We start from the raw sequence: 18,035 nt of genomic DNA on the forward strand, positions 1-18,035 counted from the left end.
AGATTCCGATGCTTCACTTCAGGTTTTCTGTATCCCTTGGACCTTCTTATTGACGATGAAACACAGAAATTGCATCGGAATTAAATTCAAAACGCACAATGCCGACTTAAGTAAAAGAGGACTGAAACTCTCACTTTCTATGATTTGAACCTCTCCTGTGAGTCCAGTCTTAGATTACGATGCTTCACTCCAGGTGTACTGTATACCTTGGACCTTCTTATTGACGATGAAACACAGAAATTGCATCTGAATTAAATTCAAAAATCACAATGTCGACTTAAGTACAAGATGACTGACACTCTAACTTTCTATGATTTGAACTTCTTCTGTGAGTCCAGTTTTAGATTCCGATGCTTCACTTCAGGTATACTGTATCCCTTGCACCTTCTTATTGACGATGAAACACAGAGTTTGCATCCGAAGTTAATACAAAAGGCACAATGCCGACTTAAGTACAAGAGGACAGACACTCTAACTTTCTATGATTTGAACCGCTCCTGTGAGTCCAGTTTTAGATTCCGATGATCTACTTAAAGGTTACTGTATCCCTTGGACTTTCTTATTGACGATGAAACACAGAAATTGCATCCGAATTTAATACAAAAGGCACATTACCGAATTAGGTACAAGAGGAGAGACACTCTAACCTTCTATGATTTGAATCTCTCCTGTGAGTCCAGTTTTAGATTCCGATGCTTCACTTCAGTTTTACTGTATCCTTTGGACCTTCTTATTGACGATGAAACACAGAGTTTGCATCCGAATTTAATACAAAAGGCACAATGCCGACTTAAATACAAGAGGACTGACACTCTAACGTTCTATGATTTGAACATCTCCTGTGAGTCCAGTTTTGGATTCCGATGCTTCACTTCAGGTTTCCTGTATCCCTTGGACCTTCTTATTGACGATGTAACACAGAAATTGCATCCGAATTTAATACAAAAGCCACAATGCCGACTTAAGTACAAGAGGACTGACACTCTCACTTTCTATGATTTGAACCTCTCCTGCGAGTCCAGTTTTAGATTCCAATGCTTCACTTAATGTGTACTGTATACCTTCGACCTTCTTATTGGTGATGAAACACAGAAATTGCATCCGAATTTAATACAAAAGGCAGAATACCGACTTAAGTACAAGACGAGTGACACTCTAACTTTCTATGATTTGAATCTCTCCTGTGAGTCCAGTTTTTGATTCCGATGCTTCACTTCAGGTTTACTGTATCCCTTTGGACCTTCTTATTGACGATGAAACACAGAAATTGCATCCGAATTTAATACAAATGCCACAATGCCGACTTAAGTACAAGAGGTCTGACACTCTCACTTTCTATGATTTGAACCTCTCCTGTGAGTCCAGTTTTAGATTCCGATGCTTCACTTCAGGTTTTCTGTATCCCTTGGACCTTCTTATTGACGATGAAACACAGAAATTGCATCGGAATTAAATTCAAAACGCACAATACCGACTTAAGTAAAAGAGGACTGAAACTCTCACTTTCTATGATTTGAACCTCTCCTGTGAGTCCAGTCTTAGATTACGATGCTTCACTCCAGGTGTACTGTATACCTTGGACCTTCTTATTGACGATGAAACACAGAAATTGCATCTGAATTAAATTCAAAAATCACAATGTCGACTTAAGTACAAGATGACTGACACTCTAACTTTCTATGATTTGAACTTCTTCTGTGAGTCCAGTTTTAGATTCCGATGCTTCACTTCAGGTATACTGTATCCCTTGCACCTTCTTATTGACGATGAAACACAGAGTTTGCATCCGAAGTTAATACAAAAGGCACAATGCCGACTTAAGTACAAGAGGACAGACACTCTAACTTTCTATGATTTGAACCGCTCCTGTGAGTCCAGTTTTAGATTCCGATGATCTACTTAAAGTTTACTGTATCCCTTGGACTTTCTTATTGACGATGAAACACAGAAATTGCATCCGAATTTAATACAAAAGGCACATTACCGAATTAGGTACAAGAGGAGAGACACTCTAACCTTCTATGATTTGAATCTCTCCTGTGAGTCCAGTTTTAGATTCCGATGCTTCACTTCAGTTTTACTGTATCCTTTGGACCTTCTTATTGACGATGAAACACAGAGTTTGCATCCGAATTTAATACAAAAGGCACAATGCCGACTTAAATACAAGAGGACTGACACTCTAACATTCTATGATTTGAACATCTCCTGTGAGTCCACTTTTGGATTCCGATGCTTCACTTCAGGTTTCCTGTATCCCTTGGACCTTCTTATTGACGATGTAACACAGAATTTGCATCCGAATTTAATACAAAAGCCACAATGCCGACTTAAGTACAAGAGGACTGACACTCTCACATTCTATGATTTGAACCTCTCCTGCGAGTCCAGTTTTAGATTCCGATGCTTCACTTAATGTTTACTGTATACCTTGGACCTTCTTATTGGTGATGAAACACAGAAATTGCATCAGAATTTAATACAAAAGGCACAATACCGGCTTAAGTACAAGAGGAGTGACACTCTAACTTTCTATGATTTGAATCTCTCCTGTGAGTCCAGTTTTTGATTCCGATTCTTCACTTCAGGTTTACTGTATCCCTTGGACCTTCTTATTGACGATGAAACACAGAAATTGGATCCGAATTTAATACAAAAATCACAATGGCGACTAAAGTACAAGAGGACTGACACTCTCACTCACTATGATTTGAACCTCTCCTGTGAGTCCAGTTTTTGATTCCGATGCTTCATTTCAGATTTACTGTAATCCTTGGACCTTCTTATTGACGATGAAACACAGAAATTGCATCCGAATTTAATACAAATGCCACAATGCCGACTTAAATACAAGAGGACGGACACTCTCACTTTCTATGATTTGAACCTCTCCAGTGAATCCAGTTTTACATTCCGATGCTTCTCTTCAGGTTTACTGTATACCTTGCACCTTCTCATTGACGATGAAACACAGAAATTGGATCCGAATTCAACACAAAAGGCACAATGCCGACTTAAGTACAAGAGGAATGACATTCTAACTTTCTATGATTTGAACCTCTCCTGTAAGTCCAGTTTTAGATTCCTATGCTTCACTTCAAGTTTACTGTATCCCTTGGACCTTCTTATTGACGATGAAACACAGAAATTGCATCCGAATTTAATACAAATGGCACAATGTCGACTTAAGTACAAGAGGACTGACACTCTAAGTTTCTATGATTTGAAACTCTCCTGTGAGTCCAGTTTTAGATTCCGATGATTTACTTAAGGTTTACTGTATCCCTTGGACCTTCTTATTGACGATGAAACACAGAAATTGCATCCGAATGTAATACAAAAGGCACAATACCGAATTAGGTAAAAGAGGTGAGACACTCTAACTTTCTATGATTTGAATCTCTCCTGTGAGTCCAGTTTTAGATTCCGATGCTTCACTTCAGTTTTACTGTATCCTTTGGACCTTCTTATTGAAGATGAAACACAGAAATGGCATCGGAATTAAATTCAAAAGGCACAATGCCGACCTAAGTGGAAGAGAACTGACACTCTCACTTTCTATGATTTGAACCTCTCCTGTGAGTCCAGTTTTAGATTCCGATGCTTCACATCAGGTTTACTGTATCCCTTGGACCTTCTTATTGACAATGAAACACAGAAATAGCATCAGAATTAAATTCAAAAGGCACAATGCCGACTTAAGTAAAAGAGGACTGACACTCTAACTTTCTATGAATTGAAACTCTCCCGAGAGTCCAGTTTTAGATTCCGATGATTCACTTCAGGTTTACTGTATCCCTTGGACCTTCTTATTGACGATGAAACACAGAAATTGCATCCGAATTTAATACAAATGGCACAATGTCGACTTATGTACAAGAGGACTGACACTCTCACTTTCTATGATTTGAACTTCTCCTGTGAGTCCAGTTTTGGCTTACGATGCTTCACTTCAGGTTTACTGTATCCCTTGGACCTTCTTATTACGATGTAACACAGAAATTGCAGCGAATTTAATACAAATGCCACAATGCCGACTTAAGTACAAGAGGACTGACACTCTCACTTTCTATGATTTGAACCTCTCCAGTGAGTCCAGTTTTAGATTCCGATGCTTCTCTTCAGGTTTACTGTATACCTTGCACCTTCTTATTGACGATGAAACACAGAAATTGCATCCGAATTCAATCCAAAAGGCACAATGCCGACTTAAGTACAAGAGGACTGACATTCTAACTTTCTATGATTTGAACCTCTCCTATGAGTCCAGTTTTAGAGTCCGATGCTTCACTTCAGGTTTACTGTATCCCTTGGACCTTCTTATTGACGATGACACACAGAAATTGAACCCGAATTTAATACAAAAGGCACAATACCGAATCAAGTACAAGAGGAGTGACACTCCAACTTTCTATGATTTGAACCTCTCCTGTGAGTCCAGTTTTAAATTCCGATGCTTCACTTCAGGTTTATTGTATCCCTTGGACCTTCTTATTGACGATGAAACACATAAATTGCATCCAAATTTAATACAAATGCCACAATGCCGACTTAAGTACAAGAGGACTGACACTCTCACTTTCTATGATTTGAACCTTTCCTGTGAGTCAAGTTTTTGACTCCGATGCTTCACTTCAGGTTTACTGTACCCCTTGGACCTTCTTATTGACGATGAAACCCAGAAATTGCACCCGAATTTAATACAAATGGCACAATGCCGACTTAAGTACAAGAGGACTGACACTCTCACTTTTTATGATTTGAACCTCTCCTGTGAGTCCAGTTTTAGATTCCGATGCTTCACTTCAGGTTTACTGTATCCCTTGGACCTTCTTATTGAAGATGAAACACAGAAATTGCATCGGAATTAAATTCAAAACGCACAATGCCGACTTAAGTAAAAGAGGACTGACACTATCACTTTCTATGATTTGAACCTCTCCTGTGAGTCCATTCTTAGATTACGATGCTTCACTCCAGGTTTACTGTATACCTTGGACCTTCTTATTGACGATGAAACACAGAAATTGCATCTGAATTAAATTCAAAAATCACAATGTCGACTTAAGTACAAGATGACTGACACCCTAACTTTCTATGATTTGAACTTCTTCTGTGAGTCCAGTTTTAGATTCCGATGCTTCACCTCAGGTTTACTGTATCCCTTGCACCTTCTTATTGACGATGAAACACAGAGTTTGCATCCGAAATTAATACAAAAGGCACAATGCCGACTTAAGTACAAGAGGACTGACACTCTAACTTTCTATGATTTGAACCGCTCCTGTGAGTCCAGTTTTAGATTCCGAAGATTTACTTAAAGTTTACTGTATCCCTTGGACTTTCTTATTGACGATAAAACACAGAAATTGCATCCGAAATTAATACAAAAGGCACAATACCGAATTAGGTACAAGAGGAGACACATTCTGACTTTCTATGATTTGAATCTCTCCTGTGAGTCCAGTTTTAGATTCCGATGCTTCACTTCAGTTTTACTGTATCCTTTGGACCTTTTTATTGACGATGAAACACAGAAATTGCATCCGAATTGAATACAAATGGCACAATGTCGACTTAAGTACAAGAGGACTGACACTCTCACTTTCTATGATTTGAACCTCTCCTGTGAGTCCAGTTTTAGATTCCGATGCTTCACTTCAGGTTTACTGTATACCTTGCACCTTCTTATTGACGATGAAACACAGAGTTTGCATCCGAATTTAATACAAAAGGCACAATGCCGACTTAAATACAAGAGGACTGACACTCTAACTTTCTATGATTAGAACCTCTCCTGTGAGTCCAGTTTTAGATTCCGATGCTTCACTTCATGATTACTGTATCCCTTGGACCTTCTTATTGACAATGAAACAGAGAAATAGCATCGGAATTAAATTTAAAAGGCACAATGCCGACTTAAGTAAAAGTGGACTGACACTCTAACTTTCTATGATTTGAACCTCTGCTGTGAGGCCAGTTTTAGATTCCGATGCTTCACTTCAGGTTTACTGTATCCCTTGGACCTTCTTATTGACGACGAAACACAGAAATTGCATCCGAATTTAATACAAATGGCACAATGTCGACTTAAGTACAAGAGGACTGACACTCTCACTTTCTATGATTTGAACCTCTCCTGTGAGTCCAGTTTTAGATTCCGATGCTTCACTTCAGGTTTACTGTATCTCTTGGACCTTCTTATTGACAATGAAACAGAGAAATAGCATCGGAATTAAATTCAAAAGGCACAATGCCGACTTAAGTAAAAGTGGACTGACACTCTAACTTTCTATGATTTGAACCTCTGCTGTGAGGCCAGTTTTAGATTCCGATGCTTCACTTCAGGTTTACTGTATCCCTTGGACCTTCTTATTGACGATGTAACACAGAAATTGCATCCGAATTTAATACAAAAGCCACAATGCCGACTTAAGTACAAGAGGACTGACACTCTCACTTTCTATGATTTGAACCTCTCCTGCGAGTCCAGTTTTAGATTCCGATGCTTCACTTAATGTGTACTGTATACCTTGGACCTTCTTATTGGTGATGAAACACAGAAATTGCATCCGAATTTAATACAAAAGCCACAATACCGACTTAAGTACAAGAGGAGTGACACTCTAACTTTCTATGATTTGAATCTCTCCTGTGAGTCCAGTTTTTGATTCCGATGCTTTACTTCAGGTTTACTGTATCCCTTGGACCTTCTTATTGACGATGAAACACAGAAATTGCATCCGAATTTAATACAAATGCCACAATGCCGCCTTAAGTACAAGAGGACTGACACTCTCACTTTCTATGATTTGAACCTCTCCTGTGAGTCCAGTTTTAGATTCCAATGCTTCACTTAATGTGTACTGTATACCTTGGACCGTCTTATTGGTGATGAAACACAGAAATTGCATCCGAATTTAATACAAAAGGCACAATACCGACTTAAGTACAAGGGGAGTGACACTCTAACTTTCTATGATTTGAATCTCTCCTGTGAGTCCAGTTTTTGATTCCGATTCTTCACTTCAGGTTTACTGTATCCCTTGGACCTTCTTATTGACGATGAAACACAGAAATTGGATCCGAATTTAATACAAAAATCACAATGGCGACTAAAGTACAAGAGGACTGACACTCTCACTCACTCTGATTTGAACCTCTCCTGTGAGTCCAGTTTTTGATATCGATGCTTCATTTCAGATTTACTGTAACCCTTGGACCTTCTTAATGACGATGAAACACAGAAATTGCATCCGAATTTAATACAAATGCCACAATGCCGACTTAAGTACTAGAGGACTGACACTCTCACTTTCTATGATTTGAACTTCTCCAGTGAGTCCAGTTTTACATTCCGATGCTTCTCTTCAGGTTTACTGTATACCTTGCACCTTCTCATTGACGATGAAACACAGAAATTGGATCCGAATTCAACACAAAAGGCACAATGCCGACTTAAGTACAAGAGGACTGACATTCTAACTTTCTATGATTTGAACCTCTCCTGTGAGTCCAGCTTTAGATTCCGATGCTTCACTTCAGGTTTACTGTATCCCTGGGACCTTCTTATTGACGATGAAACACAGAAATTGCGTCCGAATTTAATACAAATGGCACAATGTCGACTTAAGTACAAGAGGACTGACACTCTAACTTTCTATGATTTGAAACTCTCCTGTGAGTCCAGTTTTAGATTCCGATGATTTACTTAAGGTTTACTGTATCCCTTGGACCTTCTTATTGACGATGAAACACAGAAATTGCATCCGAATTTAATACAAAAGGCACAATGCCGACTTAAGTACAAGAGGACTGACATTCTAACTTTCTATGATTTGAACCTCTCCTGTGAGTCCAGCTTTAGATTCCGATGCTTCACTTCAGGTTTACTGTATCCCTTGGACCTTCTTATTGACGATGAAACACAGAAATTGCATCCGAATTTAATACAAATGGCACAATGTCGACTTAAGTACAAGAGGACTGACACTCTAACTTTCTATGATTTGAAACTCTCCTGTGAGTCCAGTTTTAGATTCCGATGATTTACTTAAGGTTTACTGTATCCCTTGGACCTTCTTATTGACGATGAAACACAGAAATTGCATCCGAATTTAATACAAAAGGCACAATACCGAATTAGGTACAAGAGGAGAGACACTCTAACTTTCTATGATTTGAATCTCTCCTGTGAGTCCAGTTTTAGATTCCGATGCTTCACTTCAGTTTTACTGTATCCTTTGGACCTTCTTATTGAAGATGAAACACAGAAATTGCATCGGAATTAAATTCAAAAGGCACAATGCCGACCTAAGTAGAAGAGAACTGACACTCTCACTTTCTATGATTTGAACCTCTCCTGTGAGTCCAGTTTTAGATTCCGATGCTTCACTTCAGGTTTACTGTATCCCTTGGACGTTCTTATTGACAATGAAACACAGAAATAGCATCGGAATTAAATTCAAAAGGCACAATGCCGACTTAAGTAAAAGAGGACTGACACTCTAACTTTCTATGATTTGAAACTCTCCTGAGAGTCCAGTTTTAGATTCCGATGATTCACTTCAGGTTTACTGTATCCCTTGGACCTTCTTATTGACGATGAAACACAGAAATTGCATCCGAATTTAATACAAATGGCACAATGTCGACTTAAGTACAAGAGGACTGACACTCTCACTTTCTATGATTTGAACCTCTCCTGTGTGTCCAGTTTTAGATTCCGATGCTTCACTTCAGGTTTACTGTATACCTTGCACCTTCTTATTGACGATGAAATACAGAGTTTGCATCCGAATTTAATACAAAAGGCACAATGCCGACTTAAATACAAGAGGACTAACACTCTAACTTTCTATGATTTGAACCTCTCCTGTGAGTCCAGTTTTGGCTTACGATGCTTCACTTCAGGTTTACTGTATCCCATGGACCTTCTTATTGACGATGACACACAGAAATTGCACCCGAATTTAATACAAAAGGCACAATACCGAATCAAGTACAAGAGGAGTGACACTCTAACTTTCTATGATTTGTACCTCTCCTGTGAGTCCAGTTTTAAATTCCGATGCTTCACTTCAGGTTTATTGTATCCCTTGGACCTTCTTATTGACGATGAAACACATAAATTGCATCCAAATTTAATACAAATGCCACAATGCCGACTTAAGTACAAGATGACTGACACTCTAACTTTCTATGATTTGAACTTCTTCTGTGAGTCCAGTTTTAGATTCCGATGCTTCACTTCAGGTATACTGTATCCCTTGCACCTTCTTATTGACGATGAAACACAGAGTTTGCATCCGAAATTAATACAAAAGGCACAATGCCGACTTAAGTACAAGAGGACTGACACCCTAACTTTCTATGATTTGAACCGCTCCTGTGAGTCCAGTTTTAGATTCCGATGATTTACTTAAAGATTACTGTATACCTTGGACTTACTTATTGACGATGAAACACAGAAATTGCATCCGAATTTAATACAAAAGGCACAATGCCGACTTAAATACAAGAGGACTGACACTCTCACTTTGTATGATTTGAACCTCTCCAGTGAGTCCAGTTTTACATTCCGATGCTTCTCTTCAGGTTTACTGTATACCTTGCACCCTCTCATTGACGATGAAACACAGAAATTGGATCCGAATTCAACACAAAAGGCACAATGCCGACTTAAGTACAAGAGGAATGACATTCTAACTTTCTATGATTTGAACCTCTCCTGTGAGTCCAGTTTTAGATTCCGATGCTTCACTTCAGGTTTACTGTATCCCTTGGACCTTCTTATTGACGATGAAACACAGAAATTGCATCCGAATTTAATACAAATGGCACAATGTCGACTTAAGTACAAGAGGACTGACACTCTAACTTTCTATGATATGAAACTCTCCTGTGAGTCCAGTTTTAGATTCCGATGATTTACTTAAGGTTTACTGTATCCCTTGGACCTTCTTATTGACGATGAAACACAGAAATTGCATCCGAATTTAATACAAAAGGCACAATACCGAATTAGGTATAAGAGGAGAGACACTCTAACTTTCTATGATTTGAATCTCTCCTGTGAGTCCAGTTTTAGATTCCGATGCTTCACTTCAGTTTTACTGTATCCTTTGGACCTTCTTATTGAAGATGAAACACAGAAATTGCATCGGAATTAAATTCAAAAGGCACAATGCCGACCTAAGTAGAAGAGAACTGACACTCTCACTTTCTATGATTTGAACCTCTCCTGTGAGTCCAGTTTTAGATTCCGATGCTTCACTTCAGGTTTACTGTAACCCTTGGACCTTCTTATTGACAATGAAACACAGAAATAGCATCGGAATTAAATTCAAAAGGCACAATGCCGACTTAAGTAAAAGAGGACTGACACTCTAACTTTCTATGATTTGAAACTCTCCTGTGAGTCCAGTTTTAGATTCCGATGCTTCACTTCAGGTTTACTGTATCCCTTGGACCTTCTTATTGACGATGACACACAAAAATTGCACCCGAATTTAATACAAAACGCACAATACCGAATCAAGTACAAGAGGAGTGACACTCTAACCTTCTATGATTTGAACCTCTCCTGTGAGTCCAGTTTTAAATTCCGATGCTTCACTTCAGGTTTATTGTATCCCTTGGACCTTCTTATTGACGATGAAACACATAAATTGCATCCAAATTTAATACAAATGCCACAATGCCGACTTAAGTACAAGAGGACTGACACTCTCACTTTCTATGATTTGAACCTTTCCTGTGAGTCAAGTTTTTGACTCCGATGCTTCACTTCAGGTTTACTGTACCCCTTGGACCTTCTTATTGACGATGAAACCCAGAAATTGCACCCGAATTTAATACAAATGGCACAATGCCGACTTAAGTACAAGAGGACTGACACTCTCACTTTCTATGATTTGAACCTCTCCTGTGAGTCCAGTTTTAGATTCCGATGCTTCACTTCAGGTTTACTGTATCCCTTGGACCTTCTTATTGACGATGAAACACAGAAATTGCATCGGAATTAAATTCAAAACGCACAATGCCGACTTAAGTAAAAGAGGACTGACACTATCACTTTCTATGATTTGAACCTCTCCTGTGAGTCCAGTCTTAGATTACGATGCTTCACTCCAGGTTTACTGTATACCTTGGACCTTCTTATTGACGATGAAACACAGAAATTGCATCTGAATTAAATTCAAAAATCACAATGTCGACTTAAGTACAAGATGACTGACACTCTAACTTTCTATGATTTGAACTTCTTCTGTGAGTCCAGTTTTAGATTCCGATGCTTCACCTCAGGTTTACTGTATCCCTTGCACCTTCTTATTGACGATGAAACACAGAGTTTGCATCCGAAATTAATACAAAAGGCACAATGCCGACTTAAGTACAAGAGGACTGACACTCTAACTTTCTATGATTTGAACCGCCCCTGTGAGTCCAGTTTTAGATTCCGATGATTTGCTTAAAGTTTACTGTTTCCCTTGGACTTTCTTATTGACGATAAAACACAGAAATTGCATCCGAACTTAATACAAAAGGCACAATACCGAATTAGGTACAAGAGGAGAGACACTCTGACTTTCTATGATTTGAATCTCTCCTGTGAGTCCAGTTTTAGATTCCGATGCTTCACTTCAGTTTTACTGTATCCTTTGGACCTTCTTATAGACGATGAAACACAAAAATTGCATCCGAATTGAATACAAATGGCACAATGTCGACTTAAGTACAAGAGGACTGACACTCTAACTTTCTATGATTTGAACCTCTCCTGTGAGTCCAGTTTTAGATTCCGATGCTTCACTTCAGGTTTACTGTATACCTTGCACCTTCTTATTGACGATGAAACACAGAGTTTGCATCCGAATTTAATACAAAAGGCACAATGATGACTTAAATACAAGAGGACTGACACTCTAACTTTCTATGATTAGAACCTCTCCTGTGAGTCCAGTTTTAGATTCCGATGCTTCACTTCAGGATTACTGTATCCCTTGGACCTTCTTATTGACGACGAAACAGAGAAATAGCATCGGAATTAAATTCAAAAGGCACAATGCCGACTTAAGTAAAAGTGGACTGACACTCTAACTTTCTATGATTTGAACCTCTGCTGTGAGGCCAGTTTTAGATTCCGATGCTTCACTTCAGGTTAACTGTATCCCTTGGACCTTCTTATTGACGATGTAACACAGAAATTGCACCCGAATTTAATACAAAAGCCACAATGCCGACTTAAGTACAAGAGGACTGACACTCTCACTTTCTATGATTTGAACCTCTCCTGCGAGTCCAGTTTTAGATTCCGATGCTTCACTTAATGTGTACTGTATACCTTGGACCTTCTTATTGGTGATGAAACACAGAAATTGCATCCGAATTTAATACAAAAGCCACAATACCGACTTAAGTACGAGAGGAGTGACACTCTAACTTTCTATGATTTGAATCTCTCCTGTGAGTCCAGTTTTTGATTCCGATGCTTTACTTCAGGTTTACTGTATCCCTTGGACCTTCTTATTGACGATGAAACACAGAAATTGCATCCGAATTTAATACAAATGCCACAATGCCGCCTTAAGTACAAGAGGACTGACACTCTCACTTTCTATGATTTGAACCTCTCCTGTGAGTCCAGTTTTAGATTCCGATGCTTCACTTCAGGTTTACTGTATCCCTTGGACCTTCTTATTGACGATGAAACACAGAAATTGCATCCGAATTTAATACAAATGGCACAATGTCGACTTAAGTACAAGCGGACTGACACTCTAACTTTCTATGATTTGAAACTCTCCTGTGAGTCCAGTTTTAGATTCCGATGATTTACTTAAGGTTTACTGTATCCCTTGGACCTTCTTATTGACGATGAAACACAGAAATTGCATCCGAATTTAATACAAAAGGCACAATACCGAATTAGGTACAAGAGGAGAGACACTCTAACTTTCTATGATTTGAATCTCTCCTGTGAGTCCAGTTTTAGATTCCGATGCTTCACTTCAGTTTTACTGTATCCTTTGGACCTTCTTATTCAAGATGAAACACAGAAATTGCATCGGAATTAACCCTGCTGTTCTGTTCGGGTCTATATGACCCGAAACGAATATGAACGTTATTTTACATTATGTAAATACCAATATATATTTATGAAACTTTGTGACTTTGTCTGAAAATGGATGAGCAGCATGTGTTTTAAAAGGTTTTAAAAAAGTTTAAGAAGTTTGGGCTTCAACTGTAATAGTTGCATATGTAATGTTCGGGTCATAATGACCCGACACAAATATGTTTAGTGTAACTCGTATTTATTTCTAAAATCTGGAAATGGCGAAAATTATTTTTGTTGTGTTGTGTGGGAATAGTGACTGCATCATTCCAACTTACTCTCAACAATCACCTAAAGCTCCATGCGTTCACAACAATGGGCTTGTTTGTTGCTTTCCCCAGGAAATAATAATTGGCAGTTCTCAATAATTGGAATGCTTTGTTTCTGCCCAGTTTGACTTGTGACACCATGGCGATGAGACCATTGAATGATCGTGAGTTGGAAGAAATAGTAAATGCCTCACCAGATGAAGGATCACTTTCTGAGTTTGAAGATCACATCAGCAATGCATCTGAAAGCGAGTGTTCCGATGACAGTTACGACAGTCCACAGCCCATACAAAATAGTGTAGAGACTTTTCTTTCTAAAAATGGGAATATAGAATGGCAGTTGCATCCACCAGCACAACATGGTCGCCTACCAGCTTCGAACATCATCAAGAGTACCCCAGGAGTTACCAGGTATGCAGTCAGCAGAATATCTGATGTAAAATGTTCATTTGAAGCAGTATTTCACACAGCGCTTCAAAATGAAATAATAGAGATGACAAATATTGAAGGGCAGCGAGTTTATGGTGAACAGTGGACAGATATTGATGGTTCTGTTTTCCATGCATACTTAGGACTCTTACTCCTAGCGGGTGTATATCGATCTCATGGGGAGTCTACAAAAAGTTTGTGGGATAAAGATACTGGGCGAAACATATTTCGAGCAACCATGTCTCATGAAACATTCTGTAAGATATCACGTGTCCTGCGATTTGACAAGAAATCTACTAGAGAGGAAAGACGACGTACTGACAAACTTGCCGCAATTCGTAGTATTTGGGAGAAGTGGGTAGAGGTCCTTCCTAAACTGTATAATCCAGGAGAAAATGTTACTGTTGACGAGCAGTTAGTAGCATTTAGAGGTCGCTGTCCATTCAAGCAGTATATCCCAAGTAAACCGGCAAAATATGGGATCAAAATATGGACCATGTGTGACAGCAAAACTTCATACGTACTGAAAGCCCAAATTTATACAGGAAAGGTGAGTGGAGCGGCACCAGAAAGAAATCAGGGAATGAGGGTGGTATCTGATCTCACTTCTGAGTTACGTGGTCAGAATATCACGTGTGACAACTTTTTTACGTCGTACAATTTGGGGCAGCTGCTTCTGAAAAGGAAATTGACTATGTTGGGAACTATACGGAAAAATAAGCCGGAGCTTCCACACAAAATGACCAACAAGGAGGTACACAGCTCTTCATTTTACTTCACAAATGACACTACTGTGGTTAATTATATTCCTAAGAGACACAAGAATGTTGTACTTATGAGCACTCTCCACCATGATGCGGAAATCAGTGACAGGGCTGATAAGAAGCCAAAAATGATTTTGGACTATAATTCAACCAAAGGTGCTGTAGACACGCTTGATCAGTTATTAGGTACATATACATGCAAACGAAAAAGTAATAGGTGGCCAATGATAGTTTTCTACAATATTCTTGATGTTTCTGCTTATAATGCATACGTTTTGTGGATTTCGGTTGACCCTAATTGGAATGCAAGCAAATTGACTAGAAGGAGAATATTCTTGGAGGAACTTGGAAAGTCACTGATAAAAGAACATATTGCATCAAGAACGCATTTCCCAAGAACAGAAGATTCTTTGAGAATGGTCACAAGCATCCAAAACCCGAATGATGTGGGTGGTGTGTCAGAATCGGTAACAACAAGAAAATCTACAAAACGTGCACGCTGTAAGTTCTGTCCATCAAGTAATGACAATAAAACAAACATGGTGTGTGGAAAATGTAGTAAACATATTTGCAAGAAACATGTAACCTACTTGTGTCCACAGTGCAAGCAGTAAGAAAAGAACTGTAGTATTTTATAAGATGATTGTATTGAAAATTCTGTTGTTTCAAATTTATGTGAATACTTGTGCCTAAACTACAATCAGTAAGAAGAGAGGATTCTAAAGTTGTAGTGCTTTCTATGTTGGAATGTAATAAAAAAACTGTAGTGTGTTCTGTACTGTAGTGTGCTCTAAGATGAATATCTGTAATGACAACTGTCTGTTGTTAGAAAATGTCAATACTTACGTCTAAACTGTCAACAATAAGAATAGAAGTATGGAAAAACTGTAGTGCTTTCTAAGTTGAATGCCTGTAATGGAAACTGTCTGTTGTTTCAAATTTATGTGCATATTTAAATGAAAAATATCCCTCAATAAAGTTGTATGCATTGTTATTATTATTATTATTACCATTATTATTATTATTATTATTATTATTATTATTACTAACAAGGTACTGGAATAGAACAACAATGTCGATAGCTAAAACTGTACCAAAATTTATGTTTCTAAAGCATTTTGATATGTCGGGTCATATTGACCCGAACAGTATATATGTCAAGTAAAAGTGAACAGAACAGCAGGGTTAAATTCAAAAGGCACAATGCCGACCTAAGTAGAAGAGAACTGACACTCTCACTTTCTATGATTTGAACCTCTCCTGTGAGTCCAGTTTTAGATTCCGATGCTTCACTTCAGGTTTTCTGTATCCCTTGGACGTTCTTATTGAAAATGAAACAAAGAAATAGCATCGGAATTAAATTCAAAAGGCACAATGCCGACTTAGGTAAAAGAGGACTGACACTCTAACTTTCTATGATTTGAAACTCTCCTGAGAGTCCAGTTTTAGATTCCGATGATTCACTTCAGGTTTACTGTATCCCTTGGACCTTCTTATTGACGATGAAACACAGAAATTGCATCCGAATTTAATACAAATGGCACAATGTCGACTTAAGTACAAGAGGACTGACACTCTCACTTTCTATGATTTGAACCTCTCCTGTGAGTCCAGTTTTAGATTCCGATGCTTCACTTCAGGTTTACTGTATACCTTGCACCGTCTTATTGACGATGAAATACAGAGTTTGCATCCGAATTTAATACAAAAGGCACAATGCCGACTTAAATACAAGAGGACTAACACTCTAACTTTCTATGATTTGAACCTCTCCTGTGAGTCCAGTTTTGGCTTACGATGCTTCACTTCAGGTTTACTGTATCCCATGGACCTTCTTATTGACGATGTAACACAGAAATTGCAGCCGAATTTAATACAAATGCCACAATGCCGACTTAAGTACAAGAGGACTGACACTCTCACTTTCTATGATTTGAACCTCTCCAGTGAGTCCAGTTTTAGATTCCGATGCTTCTCTTCAGGTTTACTGTATACCTTGGACCTTCTTATTGGTGATGAAACACAGAAATTGCATCCGAATTTAATACAATAGGCACAATACCGACTTAAGTACAAGAGGAGTGACACTCTAACTTTCTATGTTTTGAATCTCTCCTGTGAGTCCAGTTTTTGATTCCGATTCTTCACTTCAGGTTTACTGTATCCCTTGGACCTTCTTATTGACGATGAAACACAGAAATTGCATCCGAATTTAATACAAATGCCACAATGCCAACTTAAGTACTAGAGGACTGACACTCTCACTTTCTATGATTTGAACTTCTCCAGTGAGTCCAGTTTTACATTCCGATGCTTCTCTTCAGGTTTACTGTATACCTTGCACCTTCTTATTGGTGATGAAACACAGAAATTGCATCCGAATTTAATACAAATGGCACAATGTCGACTTAAGTACAAGAGGACTGACACTCTAACTTTCTATGATTTGAAACTCTCCTGTGAGTCCAGTTTTAGATTCCGATGATTTACTTAAGGTTTACTGTATCCCTTGGACCTTCTTATTGACGATGAAACACAGAAATTGCATCCGAATTTAATACAAAATGCACAATACCGAATTAGGTACAAGAGGAGAGACACTCTAACTTTCTATGATTTGAATCTCTCCTGTGAGTCCAGTTTTAGATTCCGATGCTTCACTTCAGTTTTACTGTATCCTTTGGACCTTCTTATTCAAGATGAAACACAGAAATTGCATCGGAATTAAATTCAAAAGGCACAATGCCGACCTAAGTAGAAGAGAACTGACACTCTCACTTTCTATGATTTGAACCTCTCCTGTGAGTCCAGTTTTAGATTCCGATGCTTCACTTCAGGTTTACTGTATCCCTTGGACGTTCTTATTGAAAATGAAACACAGAAATAGCATCGGAATTAAATTCAAAAGGCACAATGCCGACTTAAGTAAAAGAGGACTGACACTCTAACTTTCTATGATTTGAAACTCTCCTGAGAGTCCAGTTTTAGATTCCGATGATTCACTTCAGGTTTACTGTATCCCTTGGACCTTCTTATTGACGATGAAACACAGAAATTGCATCCGAATTTAATACAAATGGCACAATGTCGACTTAAGTACAAGAGGACTGACACTCTCACTTTCTATGATTTGAACCTCTCCTGTGAGTCCAGTTTTAGATTCCGATGCTTCACTTCAGGTTTACTGTATACCTTGCACCGTCTTATTGACGATGAAATACAGAGTTTGCATCCGAATTTAATACAAAAGGCACAATGCCGACTTAAATACAAGAGGACTAACACTCTAACTTTCTATGATTTGAACCTCTCCTGTGAGTCCAGTTTTGGCTTACGATGCTTCACTTCAGGTTTACTGTATCCCATGGACCTTCTTATTGACGATGTAACACAGAAATTGCAGCCGAATTTAATACAAATGCCACAATGCCGACTTAAGTACAAGAGGACTGACAC

The sequence above is a fragment of the Schistocerca americana genome, chromosome 11 (genome assembly GCF_021461395.2).
Source record: "Schistocerca americana isolate TAMUIC-IGC-003095 chromosome 11, iqSchAmer2.1, whole genome shotgun sequence".
In the NCBI taxonomy this organism is placed as follows: domain Eukaryota; kingdom Metazoa; phylum Arthropoda; class Insecta; order Orthoptera; family Acrididae; genus Schistocerca; species Schistocerca americana.